The 14,046-nt window shown below is 38.8% G+C and overlaps 1 long non-coding RNA gene and 1 other non-coding gene across 4 annotated transcripts in view; one reads left to right on the top strand and one right to left on the bottom strand.

Moving 5' to 3' along the window:
• The window catches only part of LOC144580253 (uncharacterized), a 138,890-nt gene that overhangs the window by 24,897 nt on the left and 99,947 nt on the right, over positions 1 to 14,046 (top strand). The window lies entirely within an intron of this gene.
• On the bottom strand, positions 9,753 to 9,860 carry LOC118149331 (U6 spliceosomal RNA). Its single transcript, XR_004736717.1, has one exon. It is a non-coding gene; the product is annotated as a U6 spliceosomal RNA (small nuclear RNA).

The raw sequence follows: 14,046 nt of genomic DNA, 5'->3' as shown, positions 1-14,046 counted from the left end.
AATATGTGGAAGTCTTACCTCCCTTATATCCTTGTACCCTCTCCCATTTATTATATAATTGTCTTAAATATTTTCTCTATACCCATCTATAATAATATAAGACAGTGTTATTGTTTTGCTTTAACCACAAAAAACGATTTAGAAATTCAACAGGAGAAGAAAGGACTACTGTCTTTACCTATATATTTGTTTATTAAGTGTTTTTCTTCCTAATGTTCCAAGATTCTTTCTTTAAGAGTTTCTTTTCTCTTTACAGAACTTCCTTTAGCTACCCTTTTAGGGTAGGTCTTCTAGTTTTCCTTCATCTGAGAGTATGTTGAGTTCCCTTTTATTTCTAGAGAATATTTTTTGCTGGATATGATTTTGGATTGATAACTCTTTTCTTTCAGCACTTTAAAAATATTGTAACTTTTTTTCTGGCCTCCATGGTTTCTGATAAGAAATCCACTATCATTCAAATTCTTTTTCCCTTATAAGGAAGTATCATATTTTTGGGGGACTCCTTTCAAGATTTTCTCTTTCTCCTTAAGTTTAATTATAATATGACCTGACATGGATTTCTCTGGGTGTATCCTGTTTGGGGGTTGCTCAGCTTCTTCAATTTATAGATTTATGTCTCTTGCCAAATTTAAGAAGTTTTTTAGTCATTATTTGTTTACTTCTTCAGGCCCACCATCTTTCTCCACTCCAACTCCATTGACATGAATGTTGGATTTTCTGTTACAGTTCCTGAGACATTGCTCGTTTTTTTTCTAGTCTGTTTTCTCCCTGTTGTTCAGATTGGGTAATTCCTATTGTTCTATCTTCCAGTTTACTGTTTAGCTCACTTACTGAGATTCTTATTTTGGTTATTTTATTTTTAGTTCTCCAATTTCAGTTTGGTTCTTCATCTCTTTTATTTTTTTGATGAGACTTTCTATATTTTTGTTTTATTCATGTTCATAATTGCTCACTGAAGCACTATTTTATGGCTGTTCTAAAGTCTTTTTTTAAAATTTTTATATTTTGTGGGTACATAGTGGGTATATATATTTATGAGGTACATGAGATATTTTGATACAGGCATGCAGTGTGAAATAAACACATCATGGAGAATGGAACATTCATCCCTTCAAGCATTTATCCTTTCAGTCACAAACAAACCAATTACATTCTTTAAGTTATTTAAAAATGTACAGTTAAGTTATTGTTGACTATAGTCACCATGCTGTAAGAAATAGTATGTCTTATTCATTCCTTGTAACTATATTTTTACCCATTTACTATTTCTACTTCCTCTCAGCCCCCTCATTACCCTTCCCAGACTTTGGTAACCATTCTTCTACTCTCTATCTCCATGAGTTCAATTGTTTTAATTTTTTGATCCCCCAAATAAGTGATAATATATGATATTTGTCTTTCTATGCCTGGCTTATTTTGCTTAACATAATCTTCAGTTCCATCTGTATTGCTGCAGATGACTGGATCATATTCTTTTTTATGGTTTAAAACTATTCCATTATATATATGTACCACACTTTCTCTATTCATTCATCTGTTGATCATCATTTAGGCTGCTTCCAAATCTTAGTTATTGTGAACAGTACTACAACAAACATGAATGCAGATATCACTTCTATATATTGATTTCCTTTCTTTAGGAATTCTCTCTACCCAGTAGTGAGATTGCTGAATCATATGGTAGCTCGATTTTTACTTTATTGAGGAACCTCCAAACCTTTCTCCATAGTGGATGTACTAATTTACAACCCCATCAGCATACAAGAGTTCCCTTTTCTCCACATCCCCACTGGCATTTGTTATTGACTGCCTTTTGGATATAAGTCATCATAACTGGGGTGAGATGATATCTCATTATAGTTTTGATTTGCCATTCTCTGATAATCAGTGATGTTGAGCACCTTTTTATATGCCTGCTTGTGATCTTATGTCTTCCCTTGAGAAGTGTCTATTCAAATCTTTTGCCCATTTTTAACGTCAAATTATTAGATGTTTTTCCTATAGGGTTATTTGAACTCTTTGTGTATTCTGGTTATTAGTCCCTTGTCAGATGGGTAGTTTGCGAATATTTTCTCCAGTTCTCTGGGTTGTTTCTTTACTTTGTTGATTTTGTTTTTTTCTGAGCAGAAGCTTTTTAATTTGGTGCAATCCCATTTGTTTATTTTTGCTTTGGTCGACTGTGCTTATGGAGAACTGCTCAAGAAATTTTTGCCCAGATCAGTTTCTTGAAGATTTTCCCCCAATGTTTTCTGGTAGTAGTTTCATAGTTTGAGATCATCAACTTAAGTCTTTAATCCATTGTGATTTGATTTTTATATATGGTGAGAGATAGGGGTCTAGTTTCAAATTCTGCATATAGATATCCAGTTTTCTCAGCACCATTTATTAAAGAGACTGCCTTTTCCTCAATGTATATTTTTGGCTCCTTTGTTAAAAATAAGTTTACTGTAGGTGTATGGCTTTGTTTCTGGGTTCTCTATTCTGTTCCATTGGTCTATGTGGTGATTTTTATGCCGGTAACATACTGTTTTGGTTACTATAGCTCTGTACCATAACTTTAAGTCAGGTAATGTGATTTCTACAGTTTGATTTTTTTTTTTTTGCTTCATATAGTTTTGGCTATTCTGGGTCTTTTCTGGTTCCATATAAATTTTCAGATTGTTTTTTCTATTACTGTGAAGAATGTCATTGGTATTTTGATAGCGTTTGCATTGAATCTGTAGATTGCTTTGGGTAGTATGAACATTTTAACAATATTGATTTTTCCAATCCATGAATATGGGATATCTTTCCCTTTTTGGTGTTCTGTTCAATTTCTTTCATCAGTGTTCTATAGTTTTCATTATAGAGATCTTTCACTTGTTTAATTCCTAGGTATTTAATTCCTAGGTATATAATATGTGTGGATATTATAAATGGTATTACTTTTTTAATTTTCATTTTAAGTTTTGGGGTACATGTGAAGAACATGCGAGATTGTTGCATAGGTACACACGTGGCAGTGTGATTTGCTGCCTTCCTCCCCTTCACCTATATCTGGCATTTCTCCCCATGCTATCTCTCCCAAACTCCCCACCTGCTGCTGTCCCTCCCTTATTTCTCCCCAGCAGACCCCAGTGTGTAGTGCTCCCTTCCCTGTGTCCATGTGTTCTCATTGTTCAACACCCACCTATGAATGAGAACATGCGGTATTTGATTTTCTGTTCTTGTGTCAGTTTGCTGAGAATGATGGTTTCCAGGTTCATCCATGTCCCTACAAAGGACACGAACTCATACTTTTTGATGGCTGCATAATATTCCATGGTGTATATTTGCCACATTTTCCCTGTCCAGTCTATCATCGATGGGCATTTGGGTTGATTCCAGGTCTTTGCTATTGTAAACTATGCTGCAATGAACATTTGTGTGCATGTGTCCTTATAGTAGAACGATGTATAATCCATTGGATATATACCCAGTAATGGGATTGCTGGGTCAAATGGAATTTCTATTTCTAGGTCCTTGAGGAATCACCACACTGTCTTCCACAATGGTTGAACTAATTTACACTCCCATCAACAGTGTAAAGTGTTCCTGTTTCTCCACATCCTCTCCAGCATCTGTTGTCTCCAGATTTTTTAATGATCGCCATTCTGACTGGCGTGAGATGGTATCTCAATGTGGTTTTGAGTTGCATCTCTCTAATGACCAGTGATGATGAACATTCTTTCATATCTTTGTTGGCCTCATGTATATCTTCTTTTGTAAAGTGTCTGTTCATATCCTTTGCCCACTTTTGAATGGGCTTGTTTGTTTTTTTCTTGTAAATCTGTTTTAGTTCTTTGTAAATTCTGGATATCAGCCCTTTGTCAGATGGATAAACTGCAAAAATTTTTTCCCATTCTGTTGGTTGCCAATTCACTCTAATGACTGTTTCTTTTGCTGTGCAGAAGCTGTGGAGTTTAAGTAGGTCCCATTTGTCTATTTTGGCTTTTGTTGCCACTGCTTTTGGTGTTTTGGTCATGAAGTCCTTGCCTACGCCTATGTCTTGAATGGTTTTGCCTAGATTTCTTCTAGGGTTTTTATGGTGTTAGGTCTTATGTTTATGTCTTTAATCCATCTGGAGTTAATTTTAGTGTAAGGTGTTAGGAAGGGGTCCAGTTTCTGCTTTCTGCACATGGCTAGCCAGTTTTCCCAACACCATTTATTAAACAGGGAATCTTTTCCCCATTGCTTGTTTTTGTCAGGTTTCTCTAAGATCGATGGTTGTAGATATGTTATGTTGCCTCTGAGGCCTCTGTTCTGTTCCATTGGTCTATATCTCTGTTTTGGTGCCAGTACCATGCTGTTTTGAATACTGTAGCCTTGTAGTATAGTTTGAAGTCTGGTAGTGTGATGCCTCCCACTGTGTTCTTTTTGCTTAGAATTAACTTGGGTATGTGGGCTCTCTTTTGGTTCCATATGAAGTTTAAGGTGTTTTTTTCCAGTTTTGTGAAGAAGGTCATTGGTAGCTTGATGGGGATAGTGTTGAATCTGTAAATTACTTTGGGCAGTATGGCCATTTTCATGATACTGATTTTTCCTAACCATGAACATGGAATGTTTCTCCATCTGTTTGTGTCCTCTCTTATTTCGTTGAGCAGTGGTTTGTAGTTCTCCTTGAAGAGGTCCTTTGCATTCCTTGTTTGTTGTATTCCTAGGTATTTTATTATCTTTGTAGCAATTGTGAATGGCAGTTCATTTTTGATTTGGCTCTCTTTAAGTCTGTTATTGGGGTATAGGAATGCTTGTGATTTTTGCACATTGATTTTGTATCCTGAGACTGCTGAAGTTGCTTATCAGTTTCAGGAGATTTTGGGCTGAGACAATGGGGTCTTCTAGATATACAATCATGTCCTCTGCAAAGAGAGATAATTTGACTTCCTCCTTTCCTATTTGAATACCCTTTATTTCTTTTTCTTGCCTGATTGCTCTGGCTAGAACTTCCAGTACTATATTAAATAGGAGTGGTGAGAGAGGGCATCCTTGTCTAGTGCCAGATTTCAAAGGGAATGCTTTTGGTTTTTGCCCATTCAGTATGATATTGGCTGTTGGTTTGTCGTAAATAGCTTTATTATTTTGAGATATGTTCCATCAAAACCTAGTTTATTGAGGGTTTTTAGCATAAAGGGCTGTTGAATTTTGTCAGATGCCTTCTCTGCATCAATTGAGATAATCATATGGTTTTTGTCTTTGGTTCTGTTTATGTGGTGAATTACGTTTATAGACTTGCGTATGTTGTACCAGCCTTGCATCCCCGGGATGAATCCTACTTGATCATGGTGGATAAGCTTTTTGATATGCTGTTGTAATCAACTTGCCAGTATTTTATTGAAGATTTTTGCATCTATGTTCATCATGGATATTTTCTTTTCTTGTTGAGTCTCTGCCGGGTTTTGGTATCAGGATGATGTTGGTCTCATAAAATGATTTGGGAAGGATTACCTCTTTTTGGATTATTTGGAATAGTTTCGGAAGGAATGGTACAGCTCTTCTTTGTATGTCTGGTAGAATTCGGTTGTGAACCCATCTGCACCTGGGCTTTTTTTGGGTAGTAGGCTCTTTATTGCTGCCTCAACTTCAGACTTTCTTATTGGTCTATTCTGGGTTTTGACTTCTTTCTGGTTCAGGCATGGGAGGATGCAAGTGTCCAGGAATTTATCCATTTCTTCCAGGTTTCAAGTTTATGTGCATAGAGTTGTTTGTAATCTCTGATGATGGTTGGAATTTCTGTGGAATCTCTGGTGATATCCCCTTTATTGTTTTTTATTGCATCTATTTGGTTATTTGCTCTTTTCTTTTTTATCAGTCTGGCTAGCTGTCTGTCTATTTTATTGATCTTTTAAAAAAATGAGCTCCTGGATTTATTGATTTTTTTGAAGGGTTTTTTCATGTCTCTATCTCCTTTAGTTCTGCTCTGATCTTAGTTATTTTTTGTGTTCTGCTAGGTTGTGAGTTTTTTTGATCTTGCTCCTCTAGCTCTTTCAATTTTGATGATAGGGTGTCAATTTTACATCTCTCCTTGCTTCTCATGTGGGCGTTTATTGCTATATATTTTCCTCTAGAGACTGCTTTAAATGTGTCCCAGAGATTCTGGTATGTTGTGTCTTCATTCTCATTGGTTTCGAAGAACATCTTTATTTCTGCCTTCATTTCATTGTTTATCCAGTCAACATTCAAGAGCCCATTGTTCAGTTTACATGAAGCTGTGCGGTTCTGAGTTAGTTTCTGAATTCTGAGTTCTAACTTGATTGCACTGTGGTCTGAGAGACTGTTTGTTATGATTTCAGTTCTTTTGCATTTGCTGAGGAGTGATTTACTTCCAATTATGTGGTCGATTTTAGAGTAGGTGTGATGTGGTTCTGAGAAGAATGTATTCTGTGGATTTGGGGTGAGAGTTGTGTAAATGTCTATTAGGTTTGCTTGTTCCAGGTCTGAGTTCAAGCCCTGGATATCCTTGTTAATTTTCTGTCTGGTTGAACTGTCTAATATTGACAACGGGGTGTTAAAGTCTCCCACTATTATTGTGTGGGAGTCTAAGTTTCTTTATAAGTCATTAAGAACTTGACTTATGTATCTGGGTGCTCCTGTATTGGGTGCATATATATTTAGGATTGTTAGCTCTTCTTGTTGTATCGATCCTTTTACCATTATGTAATGTCCTTCTTTGACTGTTTTGATCTCTGTTGCTTCAAAGTCTATTTTGTTAGAGATGAGAATTGCAACTCCTACTTTTTTTTGCTCTCCATTTGCTTGGTAAATCTTCCTCCATCCCTTTATTTTGAGCCTTTGTACATCCTTGCATGTGAGATGGGTTTCCTGGATACAGCACACTGATGGGTTTTGTTTTTTTTATCCTATTTGCCAGTCTGTGTCTTTTGATTGGGGCATTTAGTCCATTTACATTTAGGGTTAATATTGTTATGTGTGAATTTGATACTGCCATTTTGATGCTAGCTGGCTATTTTTCCCCGTTGGTTGATGCAGATTCTTCATTGTGTTGATGCTCTTTACCATTTGGTATGTTTTTGGAGTGGCTGGTACTGGTTCCTCCTTTCTGTGTGTAGTGCTTCTTTCAGGAGCTCTTGTAAAGCAGGCCTGGTGGTGATGAAATCTCTGAGTACTTGTTGTTCACAAAGGATTTTATTTTTCCTTCACTTATAAAGCTTAGTTTGGCTGGATATGAAATTCTGGGTTGGAAGTTCTTTTCTTTAAGGATATTGAATATTGGCCCCCACTGTCTTCTGGCTTGGAGGGTTTCTGCTGAGAGATCTGCTGTGAGTCTGATGGTCTTCCCTTTGTGGGTAGCCTGACCTTTCTCTCTGGCTGCTCTTAGCATTTTCTCCTTCATTTCAACCCTGGTGAATCTGATGATTATGTGCCTAGGGGTTGCTCTTCTTGCAGAATATCTCTGTGGTGTTCTCTGTATTTCCTGGACTTGAATATTGGCCTGCCTTGCTAGGTTGGGGAAGTTTTCCTCGATAATATCCTGAAAGGTATTTTCCAGCTTGGATTCAATCTATTCGTCACAATCAGGTACACCTATCAAATGTAGATTAGGTCTTTCACATAGTCCCATATTTCTTGGAGACTTTGTTCATTCCTTGTCACTCTTTTTTCTCTAATCTTGCCTTCTCATTTTATTTCATCAAGTTGATATTCGACCTCTGATATCCTTTCTTCTGCTTGGTCAATTCGGCTATTGAAACGCGAAGTTCTCGTGCTGTGTTTTTCACCTCCATCAATTCACTTATTTTCCTATCTAAGTTGTCTATTCACATTAGTATTTCGTCAAATCTTTTTTCAAGGTTCTTAGTTTCTTTGCATTGGGTTAGAACATGTTCTTTTAGCTCACAGAAGTTTCTTATTACCCACTTTCTGAAGCCTGTTTCTGTCAATTCGTCACACTCATTCTCCATCCAGCCTTGTTCCCTTGCTGGTGAGGGGTTGTGATTTCTTGTAGGAGGAGAGGTGTTCTGGTTTTGGGTGTTTTCATCCTTTTTGTGCTGGTTTCTTCCCATCTTTGTGGATTTATCCACCTGTCGTCTTTGTAGTTGCTGACTTTCAGATTGGGTCTCTGAGTGGACATCCAATTTGTTGATGATGAAGTTATTTCTGTTTCTTAGTTTTCCTTCTAACAGTCTGGCCCCTTGCTGTAGGACTGCTGAAGTCCACTCCAGGCCCTGCTTGCCTTGGGATCACCTGCAGCAGCTGCAGAACAGTAAGGACTGCTACAAGTTTCTTCTTCTGCTATCTTTGTCCTAGAATGATACCTGCCAAGTGTCAGTCTGAGTTCTCCTTTATGAGGTGACTATTTGGATATGCGGGGGTCAGGGAGCTGCTTGAGGAGACAGTCTGTCCTTTATAGGAGCTCAAGTGCTGAGCCGTGAGCTCTGCTGTTCATTCAGAACTGCTGGGCAGGTACATTTAAGTCTGCTGCAGCAGAACTCATAAACACTGTTTTTTCCCCAGGTGCTCTGTCCCGGGAGTTAGGGCTTTATTTATGGGTTTCCACTGTGCTGCTACCTTTTTTTCAGGGCTGCCCTACCCAGCAAGTGGGCAGGCTAGTCACTGTCTGCCTGCAGAGGCTTTGCTGAGCTGCTGTGGGCTCTGCCCCGCTGCTGTGTGAAACTCCCTGCAGTCCTGTTTGTATGCATGTGGTTAGAACTGCCTCGGCAATGTTGGCCCACCTCTGTAATGTCAAACTCTCTCTGTAATGGCAGGTTGCCTTGGCAACAGCGGGCTGCCTCAGCAATGGCGGACTACCTCTGTAGTGGTGGAGTGCCTCGGTAATGGCGGATGCTTCTCCCCCACAGAGCTGGACCTTTCTGGATTCGTCTGTGCTTGCTGTGAAGTTGTCAACCCAGAGCATTTCCAATTGCTGTTTTTTTGTGGGGGTGGGACCAGCCGAGCCTGATCACCTGGCTCCCTGCCTCAGAGCCTTTTTTTTTTAGTTGAACGGTTGACTCTTTCCCAGGTGTTCCAGTAGTCTGTTGAAAAGGCACCGGGATCTGTGTGATTACTCATGCGGCGACCCACTGCGCCTGTGCCTGCGCCAGCTGAAACAGCTGTGCTGAGATTACTGGCGCTTTTATGCCCAGGAATCTCCTGGCCTGGCTCCCTGTTTCAGTCCCCTTTTTAATCAGATGAATGGGTGACTCTGCCTTCCCAGAGCTCCAATCACCAGCTAAAAGGGCACCCAGACTGGAGTATTTTGTATGGAGAACCGAAGCGCTGGCACGCCAGCAAAACAGCTGCGCTGCTGACCTGTGGGGCTCCTCCTCCTGGGAATCTCCTGGTCTGTGGGCAATAAAAATTCATCTGGAAATGTGGCATCCACTCACCCTCTGCGCGTTCACTGGGAGATGCAATCCTGAGCTGCTCCTAATCAGCTGTGTTGGATCTTCCCCCATGGTGTTACTTTTAAAATTTATTTTTCACGTTGTTCACTGTTGGCATACAGAAATGCTACTGATTGTTGTATGTCAATTTCATATTCTGGTTTTGTAAACTGAATTTGTTTATCAGTTCTAATAGTTTTCTTGTGGAGTCTAAGTTTTTCCAAATATAAGATCTTATCATCTGCAAAGAAGGATAATTTAACTTCTTCATTTTCAGTTTGGCTAGCTGCTCTAAAGTCTTTGTAGGACCATTCAAATATCTGTTTCACCTCAGTATTGACATTTATTGATTGTCTTTCTTTAGTCAGTTTGAGATATTCTTGGCTGTTGGTATGAGGAATGATTTTTCAATAGAAACCTGAACATTTTCCTTGCACAGAGGTCATGTTAGTCTTCTCTGTATCGTTCTAATTTTAGTACATGTGCTGCTGAAGCGAGCATGAAACCTGAACATTTTCATATCATGGTCTGAGACTCTTTATTTCATTTAAACTTTCTGGTTTTGTTGGCCTTTTTTGGCACAACCGTGGCAGGGGACAAGGGTGGGGGTCACCTCTTTATTATTGCAAAGTGAAGGTAAAGACCATGTTTTTTACTTTGTCCCCTGTTGACAACTGACACCTGAGGGGGCTGTTTCTCATTACTGTGAAGTGAGGATTGAAGTTCTGGCTCCCCATGTCATCTCTATTGACTCTACACTGAATGTGCTTTTTTACTGCTGGATAGTCATGAAAACTTGGACTCTTTATTTGGCCTCCACTAGCACAACCCCAGAGGAGAGGAAAGGAGCCTCTCAATACCTGTCAGATGACAGGGTAGAAGTTCAGGCTTCCAGTGTGGTCTCCATGGACACCATGGTCTGAAGTGGGTTGGCAGGTTGTTACTGGCCAGTGGGATTGAAAGTCTTAGCTCCCTATGTGACCTTCTCTGACATCACTCCAGAAGGTGTGTTGGACACCTCATTACAGTCTCTCAAGGGTAGAGAAATGGCTTCTACTTGGACTTTGCTGTCATGGGTAGGAATGGGCCACAGGTTTTTGTTTGTTAATTTATTTTCTGTAATATTTGTTGATAGAGGAGTGGTTATTGTGTAAAATTTTCCTGTCTTACTAGGCTTCTCTTTCTGTGGAGGGTTTTTTGGTCTGTGACTTTGATGTTTCTGGGTTACTGTTTTGTTTAGCTCCAAATCTGAGATCGATGAGGCAAAAAAAAAAAAAAAAAAAAAAAAAAAAATTCCAGAAAACTCACCACTCTGTTAGCCCTTGGGCTTTGGAGTCTTTAGCCAGTCTGCTTACTTCACATACTTTTCAGTATCTTCTTATCTTCATTTCATATATAATTTCCAAGGTTTTTAGTTGTACTTAATGGGAGAAATGGATATGTCTAAGTATGTCTATTCCATCTTCCCGGAAGCAGAAGTATTGAATGAAAATACTTTAAATAAAAATTTTGTATAAAGCTGGATTTTAACTTAATTTTAAAGAATTTAATTATATATTTTAAGTATTTTTATAAAAATAAAACAATTTAACAGACATGGTGGCTCACGCCTGTAATTCCAGCACTTTGGGAGGCTGAGGCTGGTAGATCACCTGAGGTCGGGAGTTTAAGACCAGCCTGACCAACATGGAGAAACCCCATCTTTACTAAAAATACAAAAAATTAGCCAGGTATGGTGGCGCGTGCCTGTAATCCCAGCTACTTGGGAGGCTGAGGCAGGAGAATCACTTGAACCTGGGAGCCAGAGGTTGTGGTGAGCCATGATCGTGCCATTGCACTCCAGCCTAGGCAACAAGAGTGAGACTCCGTCTCAAAAAATAAATAAATAAAACCACTTATAGTTTTGGTATTCAAAAATCTGTTTAGTTGACAATAAAAATATTGGTTTCAAATATATCACTTCGACATACAAATGAAAGGGCAATATGATTTGTTTAATATTGCAAAATATGCCTCAGCTGCTACCTGCATCTGTTGTAAATATGGTGTTAATTCGTGAATATTCTGGAATCTCAAATTAGAATATAAAGTGAAGGAAGAAAATAGACATCTGGCGCTATTAGGAAACAGTGATTTGGCATGCAAGAAGTATTGCAATTAAACTGAAAGGAAGAATTTGACAAGTTAATCTGTCTTTTCTCTTATAGCTAAGTGCTTCTGCTGCTCAAACTGTCCCCATGGTTCACCGCAGGACAAACTCCACAAACCTCCATGGCATTCAGATGCAGCTGCCTTCTGCTTCAAGGATGTGGGAAAGAGATGAGAAATATTTCCCTGAGACCCAAAGAGTACTAGAAACAAGAGTGAATGTTTGGGGTTGTGGGTTGTTCTGCATTAGAGCCGAGCACCAGACCCCAAGTGATGGAGGTGTTCATATCCTCTTCAATAAGTGTATATGTATAATGTGAGAAATGAGAGAGCCTCTAACATAGAGGTCTGGGGCAGGGACCCTCTTACGCAGAACATAAAGGTAGTGCCGTCTCCCATTGGGCAAGTTTGGTTAAGACTTTTAAGCTACTTACCATATTTTAAGGGTCTTCTTTCTCATCTATTTTCTTGTAATCTGCTGTAAGACTATTAACAGTGTAAATGAGGCAAAATGAACCATTTCCACATTCAACTGAGAATTAATATTAGGTAAACACAGGTCAGGAGATGATGAGGTTCTTTCTCTGTAATTTATGATACAGTTTTAATGGCACGGCACCACTGTGTCTCTGTGTATAGGAACCATGTGGACAGAGAAAGATAGTTCTCCCCAACGCCGATTCATTGGAAAAAGAGCTTAATATTTTTTAATAGTCAATTTTTTAAAACTAGAGTCAAACGCTTGATAATTAAAAATACATCAAGTCACCCAGAATAGTACCAGTTGTGTGTTTGGTTAGATGACAGGATAATTGCCAGGCCTTATCTTAAGTTATCAGACTTAAATCTCCTTCCCATTTAGTTTTAATTGGCTCTAGGCTTCCATCTATCCTTACCTTTGTGTCGATTGTCTTATATGAGCTAAGCCCATCTCCAATGAATACAATAACTCTTTGTATCTGGTTCATCTTTGTTTTTATGGTTAATATTTTTCAGTTATAAAACCAGACTCTTCAGAATGTGAAATATAGGAGTAAGTGTTTGCATTTAAGAATTACTCTGTCGATGTCTGAGAAAAGGTGTTAGCTTATTGAATTACATTTTCAAAAAGCTCTGTCTTAAATTTTTAAAAATATTTTTATTTTCTCTGCTTTTAACTCCTGTTGGTTTTTCACAACTTCCATAGCAGATATTTCTGAAAATTTAGATCTTTTCATAATGATTTCTTCTTTCTCCCAGACTGCCAATTAAATAGTGACCTGGTTTAAGGCTATGTTTCCACTTTAAGCTGTAATGTTGATGTGGAGCTTTACGTGGTCCTGCTCACTGGCTATGGATATTGGATAAAACCTTTTTAGGGCAGAGAGGGGGTTGGCGATGCCTATTAATTTCTTATTAGGTTAAAGATGCTTGTAAATATCTTATTAAAGTTATAAACCTTGTCCTCAGAAAAATGCACTTAAATGCCTACAGTTTTAGGAGAGTCACAGACATCCTGCAGTAGTACCTAGCTTTCTTATGCTTTCCATGACCCCAGATTAAGACCATTCGGTGGCAGAGGCATTTGCAGCAGTTATAACATAGTGATGTCCTGGATTACCTACAAGATGCAGTGTGCTGATGCTGTTTGGGTAGGTAGATTGAGGTAGAAAGTTCATTTTATTAGCCATGAATGTAATTGGAGGCTCAGTGCCTAAAGGATAGTAGGGGAGAGAATGCTACAAATCAGAGAGTGGGCTTATAAATGAAATGAGAGTCTTGCTCCGCTTTCTAATGAATTAGAATTAAAGTCATAATTATATTGGTGAAATGAAGAAAAAGAATCAACATTGAAAGCAGCTGTCTTTGAAAGCTGATGCTTCTAAAGGAGTTAGAGGATTTTGGTTTCATTGCACACCTAGATGGGCTTCAGATATGCAAAGCAGGGGAGAGAACTACCGTGCTGTCAGCCAGAAGTGGGAAGAATTCTCAGGGGAGAGAGGGAGAGAGGAGCTGTGGTGTTGCACATTGAGGCATGGCCAGTGAGAAATCCCTGGAGAATGTTCAAGAAATGGGACATCTAGTATCAGATGTTAGGTTGTTTGCTGTGAGGTGAGAAAATGTAACCCATCCCTCATGACCTACAAACCATCAATAAAAATTCTGCTAACGTGCAATGCTTGTAAAAATGATTGCTTTTAGGTGAAAGGATAGGGTTGGGTGAAGAAGGTGCAGAATTATGGAGAGAAGAGAATAAGAATTCAGCAAGGGCATGAAATTGGGGCCAGAGGTGAGAATAGAATATAAGCTCCCTTGAAATTTGCAGAAATCTCAAGGGAGGCATTAGATTTTTTCCCTCAGACATAATATAGGGGTTTGAGCCAAACAGATGTATATTTTAAAGAGCATAGTGACCTGCACTGACCTCGGAGAAACATTTGTCTAAAGTTTTTACCTTTCTAGAGCACCTTTATATTCATTCCCATCATTCTCCCTTGTCTGCACAAGCAGCCGAGTCTTTGCAGGGCTGGCAGGGGCCTGCCTTCTTAGTCTTCTGAGG

Source organism: Callithrix jacchus, chromosome 18 (genome assembly GCF_049354715.1).
Source record: "Callithrix jacchus isolate 240 chromosome 18, calJac240_pri, whole genome shotgun sequence".
Taxonomy (NCBI): Eukaryota; Metazoa; Chordata; class Mammalia; order Primates; family Cebidae; genus Callithrix; species Callithrix jacchus.
The sequence above is the reverse complement of the archived record's forward strand: the minus strand, read 5'-3'. Positions and strand labels throughout refer to the sequence as shown.